A 13,266-nucleotide genomic window follows, 5' to 3' on the forward strand; every position below is an offset into this window, starting at 1 on the left:
AGGTACAAGTTGGAACCCAGCGACGGCGACGTGTTAATTTCGAACCCTACTGCAGAACGGTAGCGCCATATGCAGTGAGAGAGGCAATACTGATTTGCGGTCGCGACTGACTGACTGACTTCGAATGGTATTTCATAGAAATACATAGAAACCAGTCGTGTCACCGCGACGTGTCGACTGCAATCGCGACACGTCGCAGGGTTCGAACTTGTACCTTAAAGCTTTAAGCTTCTGCCAAGTAGTTCCTCTTATTCGGTATTCTTAACTTAATTGCTTCGACTACATAATATCCTAGTTAAATTATTGAGCGTAAATACCAGTTTTTGGAGAAGCTGTCACGTACAGAAATGAAAAAAGCAATAAGTATATAATATACACTAATATTAAAACTTTTGTAACTGAAAAGAGTATTCCTAAGAAAAGTGTATCGTTCTCAACTAAAAGGTACCACATTGTCGCTTACCATAAGGGTGAAATTTGGTTGCGTCTCTTTAAGAACAACGTGTCAGAGCGTCCTTGTGGTAAGCGACAATGTGGTACCTTTTACTTGAGAACGACACAAATGAGTAAACGTTTAAAAGTTTATCATAAAAAAAGTCTTGCAGTTAATGATATGCTGAAGGTTTCCAAAATTGTGAAATTTTCCTCATGGAAAAACGAACTTCTTAATATAACTGGAAAATGACATAACTAAATCGTTATTAAACTATAACTGGGACCAAAGATAGATATAACTCCGTAATAGATGGATACAGTCTAAGGAAAAAACGTGCCTCGAAAATCAAGAAAATTTGATTCTCGTTCAGAGGGCGCTACTAGCTTTGGTCTACTGTCGTATAGATGGCGTTGACGGTTTCGTTTGTTATTTAACAATTTAACGCATATCAGTGAAACAACATGGGTCAAAATCATAAAAATAATTAATGCAAATAAAAAAATCATTTATCCATATTTAAATACATTTTATCGTATTTTTATAAATATTTATTTTTAGTTTTAAAGTGTGTCGACAGATGGCAGTGAATTTACTGGGGTTACAAAATTTACTATGACAGTACCGCTCTAGTATAATAAGTTACTCTATGCTGGGACGAAAACGCAGTAAAGTGACACAAACGGTCGATTGTTTAAAGTTTTATCAACGGACAAGTTCTTGGGGCACGGCACGGTAGTTTGTTATTGGCAGCGTTCCACGCGCCCAGATCGATGCGGGGGCGTAAGTAGGCTTACGTAATACTTGGTCAACAATAGCCCTAAATTGACCCCTAACATTACTTGACATTATAGAACTTTGCGGCCATGGACTGGTAATGCTAACTTGATTTAAGGTAGTGGATCTGATGCTTCTACTATCCACAAGTACAACCTTTAAAATGTAATAAAGTAACTATATAAATGGTGGAGTTTCTACGTAAGCTATACGGTGTCCTAAGACTATGCGACATGAAGGCAAATTACCTTAAATATCGTAGATAGGATTTTTCGCTGAAAGAAGACTATCGGCGCGATTCTTGAAATGAATTAGAAATTCACTAGATATGAAATAGTAAAGATATGTGACATTTCACGGCAAAAGGTACCTTATGGCGGCAAGTACAAGAACTATTGTATAATAAAAAATAATGAATAGTGAATCAGTTTTTCACCTTACGCCCATGTGACGTTAGCGAAACGGCCAAGCCACATAATTTGACTAAGGTGTAGAGTTTGTGAAGTTAGGGCTTGTAGAGTTAGAAACGGCTCTACAAGAGATCTGATAACTTTTACATGAAATGTTTTTGGTGGGATGTCAACATGGCCATAAAATACAGGTGTAAAGCTTATTTAGGGAGTAAAATTTAGGCACTAGTCATATAAAGTAGGTAACTTGTTGCAGAATTGGAATTTTTATTACTTTAACGCTTGGGTCGTGGGTTTATTTACCTATTTATATTTAAGGCTAAGTGCAAGTGCCTGAGCACTGGTGCTATACATAATAAATGTTGCTAAGACTAAAATTTGGCATTTCTCTGTCGTGTTGAGTGCTGTACACCGAGCATTATTCATGATCAGGAAAGTGAAAAAGCTGAGTTACTCGTAATGCTTTGCACTCAGGCTCCTATATCTTGAGGATATTGATGTACTATGTTGTGTCGGTATAAACGTACTGTACGTGTGTATGCTGATGGTGATGACATGTGTCGAAAGCTTCCAACGAAATTGCGTAATTTATCCATATGACTTTTTTGGAAGCTACTTATATTTATTCATGAGCGTAAAGGTTTCTCATTTCCCAATCTTGGAGAACTTTCTGGAATTTGAAATTTATCTAACTTTCTTGAACACTTCCGTAGATTGGACTTCTGTTAGTATAAGTATTTATAGGTTAGTTTAGTTTTTTTTTTATTAATAGTACCTACATTTCTTAGTTCTTAGGATTTTTAATGGTTGTATTTTTATGTTTAGATATTGTTTACCTGGATAATACCATTCAACGGGGAAATGCAGCCAGCCTGCTGGGCACACTGCCTGCTGGCGGCGAGTTAGAGGGGGTGTTTTGTCTGCAGGGCTTTTTAATGTATATAATTTTAGAGTTAGTAAGTTGACGAAGCCTGTTGCGGATTTTATTGCTGTATTATTTTGTGGCGAAGCCTGTAGCTGATTGTGAGTTTGTGTTCACCTGACGAAGCCTGGATAATAAATGGAATGTAATGTTAATCATCTTGTCCGTAACTTTAAAGGTTAAGCTAATTAATGTTATGTATGTATTATACAAATACATCCTAAAAAGATACTCTAATTAATTTTATGTTACTGTTTAATTATACATGAATAATTATACAGCGGGTTGTTGTTCTTAGTAACTAAAATACTCCGGGGAATATTAAATAAATAACTATTCACGGGAGCTCTAATTATAGCTTTTATGAAGTTAACTGCTGTATTGTAAAAAAAAATTGACATGTAAAAGTGCCCCTGTTGCCTATTTGCTGAATAAATGTTTGATTGTTTACTTTGCATGAAGTTCAACATCACGCTCCCTGGCCTTTCCCCCCACATGTGTGAACCACTACAGTTCAATAGCCAATAGGAATCGAGTACTCAAAGTTCAGCCAGGTACAAAAATAAGATTTTGTTTTTTTTTTTATTTCATACACTTTTGTAACTGACAGTAACGACCGTGGACGCAACAATAGTATGTGTATGTGTTTATGCCGCAAAAAAACGTATATTTTGACACTCTCGAGGGAATTCTAATTTATATGGTACTTCCCGTTGACATTGAACTATGAAATTTGGCAAGTAAAAAGAAAAAAAGTAATATCGTCTTACACTACAAATATTTTTTTATTTCTATCGAGTGAAAGCCAAAAAATCAGGTTTCAAATCGATGAAGTTACTAGAGAAATGCCTCAAGATATACTAATTCAATGTTTGGCAACCATATTGTAATCTAAAAAACCGGACAAATGCGAGTCGGACTCGCCCACCGAGGGTTCCGTACTTTGAAGTATTTGTTGTTGTAGCGGCAACAGAAATACATCATCTGTGAAAATTTCAACTGTTTAGCTATCACGGTTCAAGAGATACAGCCTGGTGACAGACAGACGTGCAGCGGAGTCTTAGTAATAGGGTCCCGTTTTTACCCTTTGGGTACGGAAACCTAAAAAGCGCTACGATCGAAAGGTATTTAACAAGCGTGTTTTTTTATTATTATAAAGGGGGTAGGCACGTTAGGAGACAGAAACCCCAAACACATACACAAGAGCTCTACACGGCGGGCCCTTAACTCGGTCCATTATTGTAATGAAACCGAATTATCTACAGTTTACACGAGTTGGGTAACCATATGATTGAAGTAACTTGTTGGTTGCCATCAGAACTCATTTAATTATCAATAGAATTGTATTTTTAATACAAATAAGGGGGGTTAGGAACGCAGGAAACAAAAACCCCGACCACTAAGATACAATAGGTCTACGGTCGGCCCTTAGCTCGGTCCCTTGTTTGCAACTAACCTGAATAATCTAATCTACACGGGTTGGGCAACCAGATGATTAAAGCAACCTGTTGAATGCTATCAGAACTCATTTAACTATCAATAAGATTGTAGTTTATTAGAAATAAGGGGGTTAGGATAGTATCGTTAGGAAACAAGAACCCCCGCTGTACTCGGCGGGCCCTTAGCTCGGTTCCTTGTACATAATTAAACCGAAAATTCTACAGTCAACACGGGTTGAGTAACCAGATGATTGGAGCAACTTGTTGATTGCTATCAGACCTAAATTAATTATTAATAAAATAGTATTTTTCTGATAATTCCGCTAATTAATAAAGACTGAATTTATTTATAACGACGCCATATGTAATTTGTTTATGTGTAAAACATTGTAGTTAGTAAAATAAGTTTTAACTACGAATACACAACGAATTAAGTAAAATCATTATGTTATGTAAATAAAGTCAGGTCAGGAAAGGGGGATGGGGGATGGGATATAGGTTATTATCTGGGGCTATTCCATACAAGTGTTACTTTTAGCCTACTTAGGCTTATTATTATTATATAGGTTAGAAATTATAAAACAAATTTTGTATTCTCTATGTTCACATTCGAACAAAAACTATTAGTCGGTTCTATGGTATTTCTGGGAAGTGCTATTGATGTCACAATTATAATTACTCAAATTTGAGAAAGACATACCGCAAATATAAGAATACGAACGTCACAGGAAATTTCTAGACATTCTTACGTCACACAAGGCAATCTTAACAATACTTAAAAGTCTAGAACAAGCCTAGGACTTAGGGGACCTAAGTAAGGTCGAAGAGTATTCCTTGCATTCCAGGTATTCTGTGTACAGCAGGCACACATTAGCGTATAAATAGAATTTACATTTCAGGCATTATTAAGCTCCATGGGCGGTATAATACGTTAGTTTATTTTCCCATATCGTGGAAATTTCACAATATCATCCTTAATAAAAAAAGGTATAACAATAGAACGTCTTGAATTTAATACTCGCTAATACCCGCGTTGGGTACTAGCGCGCGAACACATAACGACATTAAAATGCTGCAACAGCAAAATGTCAATCGTATAAGGCTTCATTTAAACATTGATTACGTAATACCTTTAGATCCTTTGACTCCTTCTACGTCCTTTTAACAACAAAGTCACAACACTGACGGGGGTATTGTAATGTCTGTTTAATGCGGGGTTAGAGCGGCGTAGCGGCCGTAGGTCGGTTCTCGTAGCGCGGGTCGACTGAGGCGCTCGTAGCGGCTACGGCGTAGCCTGCGCGCGCAGCCTCGCCCCTTCACACATGGACCCAATACTAATCCACGGTCAAAACGACAATTAATATCGAATAGGGATCTTCTAAAAATAATCATTAAATACTGTAAGTATTGACATGTAAAATATTTACTTATATTTTATCAATAAAAGATTGATTGATTGATAGTCAAGATATACTAATAGTAGATCGTCAAGTTGAAATAAACGTAAATTAGGATAATTTAGTAGTAGTAGAGACCCGACTACCTACATATATGCGTAATGCACTTTCCAAGACACATGAGATAATTGATGCAAAATGTAGAAGGCATAAAACAATTTTGCTAAAATTGCACAATACCAAATATTCTTTGTTTAGTACACATACGAATGAAACGTAAACGAAACATTTTTCGTTGTAATATGACATAACGCTCAAAGTATCAAAATGGAACAAGAAAAACAACTGTTTCCTTGGCAAACAGAAAATAAATGGAAACTGAGGTAATATTCTAAAAGCTTAAAAATACATTTAGACAGTAGGTACTGGTAAAATCCAATTCTATGTTTTCTGACGACGCTAGACGTAATTCATTTCGAAATTTTAAATTACATCGCTACAATGTATTCCCAATGTTTTCTACAAATATTTTCCCATGGCTACCAAGATTGTATCCATCGAAGATCGAAGAAAATGCAACAATAATTCATGGCATCCTCATCTGGTGAAGTTATGACGTCAAAAGATGGCACATTTTATTTTTATACACGTGAATCAGCAAGTAAGAAGGTAATACTGAACATTTTGCATGCTTCGTCTTGAAAGACATTATTAACGTGGCATCTATTTATACATCTGTGATAGCTATGTAAATTTAGTTATTCAATGCAGGGAGGTTTAAAGCTACCTACCTTCTTTCTTCTACCTATTATCAAAGATAGATATAACTCCGTAATAGATGGATACAGTCTAAGGAAAAACGTGCCTCGAAAATCACGAAAATGTGATTCTCGATCAGATGGCGCCACTAGTTTTGGCCTACTCTCGTATAGAAGGCGTTGACTGTTTCGTTTGTTATTTATAATTTTAACGCATACCAGTGAAAGAACATGGGTCAAAATCATATAAAAAAAATTAATGCAAATAAAAAAAAACATTAATCCATATTTAAATACATTTTAACGTATTTTTATAAATCTTCATTTTTAGTTTTAAAGTATGTCGATAGATGGCAGTGAATTTACAGTGGTTACAAAATTTACTATGACAGTACCGCTCTGTCTTATTATATCCTCATTGCTATTATGTATGTACGATTCCCACTGACCGGGTCGGGCCGGACAAAGATAAATTCCATTTCAATTTATTAGATATAAAACGTGATTATCTTCATATCTCTCAGACAACTAGTTAGTTTATTTAATTTTAAATTTTACTGTTAATATTGTCATTTTATGTCCCACTTGTAAGATGCACTCAATTCGCTTCTTCAACTTGGAAAGGTGTGACTGAGAATGGTAACCAGTGTCATAATACTCATAATAAGTCAGTCATGGACTATTTAACAAACACATTTTCATATCAGGTGTTACAGACACTGTCAGACAGTTCCCTATGCCGAGGGCGCATGGCAAAACATATTGGATCCCCGAGAGACCTTTCGAGGTCCTACTCAACATCAAAGCTTTGATATTCATATTCATATTTATAGGATTCCTTGATGAATTGGGCTGGCACACAATATAGGCGCTAGTCGTCAAGTTGCGGCAAAAGCGCATTTAATGCGCAAATCACACATAATGCCAAAATCGCACATAACACGCTAACCGCAGTGGCTCCGCACCGGTTCTACCACAAACTTCCTCTGTGTTAAATTGATCCATTTTTCCTCTCGACACCCGGAACTTTTTAATTCCAAACTTTTGTATGAAACAGGGCTAGAACTTCGACACGACGACGCCTATTTGATATGAACTGAATAATGCGAATTCTAAAGTGGAGTTCTTAAACTTGGACTGGTGCTGAAATAAAATATTTTTACAAAAATAGCCTGACAAAATAGGTACGTAATTTCTGAAGCCGGACATTTGGTGACACATATATTTAGGTGACAATAAAGTCGGTTGTTAGGTACTGACTGCAATGGACACTACCTATTCACCTAAGCTTAAGTTACATTAAAGTGAGTTTGATGATTAGCTAATGTTATAGGTAAATCATTTGCTCGTTTGAGTATATCTATAAAAACTAAAAAAATGCGCGTTTTCCCAGAGATAAGACTTAGCTAGATCGATTTTTCTCCCCCGAAAACCCCCCATATAGCAAATTATATCGAAATTGTTAGAGCCGTTTCGGAGAACCCCGAAATATATAAATATTCAAGAATTGCTAGTTTAAAGGTATAAGAATCATGATAAAAAAGAGGACTGAAGGCTATTGAGTTTTACAAGCTGTTCAATTGACGCTCTGCCACTGCTCTTTATTAATTACAACAACACCTTAGTTGGACTTGGAATTAGGCTGAATAAAAAGACAGTTTACCGCAGACAGACGTATTAAAAAGTAGCACTGTCCGTACCTATGCTGGCCTATGTTTTACAGGATTTTTCTGAGCTAGTGCACTGCAAATACTTAAAAAACCGGCCAAGTGCGAGTCGGACTCGCGCACGAAGGGTTCCGTACCATTACGGAAAAAAACAGCAAAAAAATCACGTTTGTTGTATGGGAGCCCCACTTAAATATTTATATTATTCTGTTTTTAGTATTTGTTGTTATAGCGGCAACAGAAATACATCATCTGTGAAAATTTCAACTGTCTAGCTATCACGGTTCATGAGATACAGCCTGGTGACAGACGGACAGCGGAGTCTTAGTAATAGGGTCCCGTTTTTACCCTTTTGGTATGGAACCCTTAAAAACGTTTATGTTTCGTAACTCTCGTAATATAATTTGAATTCCCATAATCAGAGGCACCGTTATTTTTTTAAATATATTGTGAAATGCGTCATGCTGTATTTCAGTATATATTTTCTTCTTTCTAATAATTTAATATGACATTGTTCTAAAGTCATTCCGTAAATCCGTCATAAAATGTAAAATTTAACTCCACATAACATAATGAAGCCGCGAGATGGAAAAAAACGCTAATTTATCGGGCATCGAAGAACGCGCTAGGTGGGGCAAGGAGCCCCGTGGAATTTTGCGCCTGGATGACAATAGCTTTGAATTGGAGGTAAACAATTTTTCGCTCCAGATATAAGGGGTCCGTATAATTTTCTAAAACCGTAAATTACTAGGAAACTCCTAAGGTAGGTAAATTACTCTGTCTAGTAATGTGGTATACAAGGTACGTAGATATTAAGGATATATGTTTCAAAGAATACTAAAGTATTACGTCATCAAAAGTGTTTGATCTAAAATATTTTACTAAACATTCATTATATATTCGTGGTTTCGCTACGTAATTTGTAATGATCATGTTATTTAAGATTTTAATTTTAAAAACTTCATTTGAAAAGCGTAACAACATTTTGGTCCTGTTTCTTGTTATCTGAAATTATGCAGTAATTTCAACGTTCTCCTCCGCTTAAATTAAATATCACTTAGCGATAAAGCGTAAAGGACTCAACTGCCAAAGCCCCCTACGTTGTTGTCGCCCACGTCACGATCATTGTACGTAAGAAAACTACATAAGTATATACCTCACTGACTTTTTGCAGGTATAACAATTTTTTGTCTGTACCTACCAAGGGCCTGACACTCTTTGATAGAGAAATATAGTCTTATTGCAATTCCTATAAGAGGAAAGAGAAAATAGTGCCATGCTTTGTCCTTATCACCGACCGGGTTTTTTTTTTCATGGTCGGGTTATGGCAGCATAGGTAGGAGGTGATGGCGAAATACCGAAATTTATAAGAGTGAAAGAGAAAAAGGATTATGCTGCCATACATTAACCTATCAATACATGAATATGTCTTTCTCTTACCCCTGGTCGCTCGGTTTCATGTACCTTACCTATACTACAGTTTGACGCCTTAGACTGTTTAGATCCAGACTCCATGGAGGTGTTACGCAAAGCAAAATGATGACCGTATGTCAAAAAGAACCCTGATAGTCAGTTTGATGACAAGGCGACCACAACGACCTTATTATGGCGGTGATGGCCACACTTATAGTATGTCACCTTATGTCCGTACCTGCAACAAAGGAATACATTATGAATTTATGATTAATACACTGGTCTAAAAAGGTCTGATACAGATTACATAATACTAAAGATCTTGAAAATCAATGACTGTATTTTTTAAATCAGAAAATATAAAATCTTCATGTTGGTATTTAAACGTGAAGTCGACTGTATTTGTATCATTTTAGGGTTCCGTAACCAAAGGGTAAAAACGGGAACGGGGGTACTAAGACTCCGCTGTCTCTGTCTGTCTGTCCGTCTGTCACCAGGCTGTATCTCACGAACCATGATAGCTAGATAGTTGAAATTTTCACAGATGATGTATTTCTGTTGCCGCTATAACAATAAATACTAAAAAGAGAATAAAATAAATATTGAAGTCATAGTTTTTTACACGTTTACTGCGGGATGGGGTCAAAAGACCCATTAAAGTACATATGTTTAATTATATTACAAGTTTTATTACATTAATTGCCGAAGCGAAGATGTTAAAGTGATAATAGGGGCATGACAGAATCTACGACGACTTAATACATATTATAAGTCAGTGGGTACAGCCAAGGTATTAAATATTGACACGGGCAAAGTTTAATGTATGTATGGGCAACATGGCAGGTCGTGTATACATAATTTTAGCACTCTGTTCGTGTCGATAATAAATGCTTTGATTGTACAATACCTATTCGCGTGATAGGATTAAAAACGTTCACATCACAAGGCTGAGAAAACTATTGTCATACAAATAAGACGCCGATAGATAAATATCTAATGACAGTAAGTAGTGTTTATTTGATAATTAAAAACATGTACCTACATCCAAAACACGAATTGGGGTTATTCACTGTGCTTGCATCATTCACGTGCCTATTCATTGTTTAATGACAGCATTAGTATTTCAATGAAGAGATTTGCTAAACATTACGTTTTTGTCATATATCTATATCGTACAAAACAGATAACAGTTGTCTCTACGCCCACCTAATTATCAGGCATGCCTTGGTTTGATCTGATTTGGCGCGTGATACTACACTACAGTGTCTTATCAAACGTTTACTAGATCATAGAAATAATATATATTGTGTAACACATTGAACTCGCGTTTTGTACACATATTTAATGATATTAACGTGTTAAATTTCATTATTTTACTATTTATTACGTTTCATCTGGGTTTCGACCGGGTGCATGGGTTTCGAATGTGGTTTCGAAGTTTAAATTAAATATCATTAAATAATATGTATTGTGCCAGATAGCCAAAAACAACGATTAACTGCATGTCTAGCACAGTCACGTTTGATATGAAGTCGGGAAACAGATCAAAATGTGATAAACCTTGTTTTTATATACCAGGTAAGCTAGGTACTAAAATGACAGGTCGTTTGCCCCAATTTGTCCAATCAATCTGTCATTTTAGTCTGTATCTGGAATATAAAAACACCCTGCTGGTGTAATGTTATTATTTAATATCTGGGAGACCGAGCTTTGCTCGGAAAACATATAAAAACTCAAAAGAGATGCCCTAGCTAGATCGATTTTTCGCCCCCGAAAACCCCCATATAGCAAATTTCATCGAAATCGTTAGAGCCGTTTCCGAGATCCCCGAAATATATAAATATATATACAAGAATTGCTCGTTTAAAGGTATAAGATTAAATAATAATATGTCTGAAATGATACAGTCATCATACACGTTAAATTCCACTGCATAATACCTATCAAAATTGGCTAAGCCTACAAAATTAGGCTCGCTCATTTGACGCTTAGTGTGTTCTGTCAGAACTCAGTTTCCGTTACCATTTGCGTGATTTGCGTGAATTAAGCGAGTTTGAATTACGACGACATAATTGTGCTGTTACTTCGTTAGTATAATTTATTCCCGTGAGTTGTGATGCACGATCAGTGTGGATACCACCAGTTTGGCACTGACATAAACGCTATCGAGAAAGTAAATTACGTTCTTGATAGCATATATGTCAGTTTTGACAATGTCAGTGACTCATGGTACGGGTACAGAGGGCCTAAGAGAAATTGAAAATAAAAATTTCGTTATCTGCCTCTCTATCTCGTATAAGCAGTAGGTAGTATGGCTAGGGTCAATCGCCGGTCAGTTTATAATGAAAAATTAAATAATAAAAATAGGTACTCGAGGCGGGTCCTCAGTTACGACTTACGACTCCGTTGCCGGTGTCGAATCGCATAGGGAATATGGTATATGTTATGATTGATATGAATAATTAATATTGTATAGTCGTATTACACAGTAGTTGAGTTTCATATTTTAGTGGTCTGCACCTCCAATGTCTAGCCGGGAGTAATTCAATTTAAGTTTGGATTGTACTTTTAATATTTTAATATTTTAATTTTATTATATTTTTATTTTTAATTTAGGGGTTGGATAATTGAGGGGTCAAACAACCTAATTCGTGTGACGTAATTAATGGATGACTCCTTTCCACATCACATTATCGTGATTAGCGCTGAATATACCTGTTTACTCATATGTTTGTAACAGCCAACATTTTACAGAAGCACATGAAAGGTTGTCAATTGTTACAAAGTTGTAGAGTGACGCAGCAACTGCGGTAATGTTAGTACATAATTACAGTTTTACTCAATATTGAGACGGACGGAATTCCAGAGAATTTACTCGACGGCTAAGGAATGAATAAGCCATGAAACCGGCGCGGTGAGAAGGTATTTAAGGCAGGTGAGGAGGATTAAGGGCTAAGAATAAGGGAGGTATAACGATATTGTAGCATGAGTCTGGAATTTACTTTTGAAATAAGTAGGCTCAAGGAGGATAGAAAATAGAATATAAAATTACCAACTCAACTAAAAAAATTGTAGAAAAATATAAATCACGTGTTCTTTCTTCTTTCAATTCTACAAAACAAACATCATATCCTATCGCTTAAATACATACAAATGATCCAAATATAGAACATAAATAATTTAATCAGGATCACATATTTGTATATGGAGCGAATTATTATTTATTAAATTAAATACCTGGAACGCGCTTTGAGGAATACCGGTTGGATTGGTATCTCAATGTCGGTTATGTTATACCTGTGGTTATACGTAAGGAAACCTTAAAAAGGGTCAGTCTGTGCGCCTGGTTACTAGACGTAGTAAGTTTGGCAATCGGTCACATTTGAATCAATTTGCAGAAAATATATCAGAAAAATAACGGAGCAGATGAAACTTAATAAAACGGGAAAAGGTACTTGCCCAGAAATGGGACACAAAGGCTAAAAAAACTCTGCTAAAAGAGTTCTTAAATCTGACTGATTTACGAGTAAGACTAATCTAACGACACCTTACACTTTCAAATCCTTTAAGTCGTCTATGCATCCCAAAGAAATGAACATACATATCGAAAAAGCCTATCAAAGACTGCCTAGTGCCTATCAGTGGGATAAAAAATAGAACCAACGGTAAAGATCAATGAAAGATGTCATCAATACAGCGTGAAGGACGCGTGTGGCGCGAAGCTGACAATTCAGTGAAGACCGTCAGTTCATTCAAATGGGAGGCTCGGATCGAAGAGGGTGCGCGCGCACCCTCCTGCCTGCTGAAACAGTTCACGAAACATTTATCACGGCTGTGAAGTCATTGCTAATATAACTTGACCTTTAGAGGTAGACTAGCTACAAACTTATGATCTTCACTTTATTCAACGTTTACGAGGACCGCGAACCGCGACATTCTCACATAGACGCTCTAAAAAAAATATGTCCCATTCATAGAAAATGTTGACAAACCTAAACTATGATCATATTATAATATTTATAATCAATTAATTAGCCCAAAACAAAACGC

General features: G+C 36.1%; 1 protein-coding gene across 7 annotated transcripts in view; it reads right to left on the reverse strand.

The window, feature by feature from the left end:
• LOC134748873 (endophilin-A) overlaps positions 1–13,266 on the reverse strand; it is a 60,009-nt gene that overhangs the window by 35,958 nt on the left and 10,785 nt on the right. For 6 of the 7 annotated variants that reach the window (XM_063683703.1, XM_063683702.1, XM_063683706.1 and 3 more), the window contains exon 1: positions 5,112–5,266. The exons of the other annotated variant lie outside the window; for it this stretch is intronic. The gene's annotated coding sequence lies outside the window, so the exon portion shown is untranslated. Of the gene's footprint in view, positions 1–5,111; positions 5,267–13,266 lie in introns of those variants that run through there. 7 annotated transcript variants of the gene reach the window in all.

Source organism: Cydia strobilella, chromosome 17, assembly GCF_947568885.1.
Source record: "Cydia strobilella chromosome 17, ilCydStro3.1, whole genome shotgun sequence".
Lineage (NCBI taxonomy): Eukaryota > Metazoa > Arthropoda > Insecta > Lepidoptera > Tortricidae > Cydia > Cydia strobilella.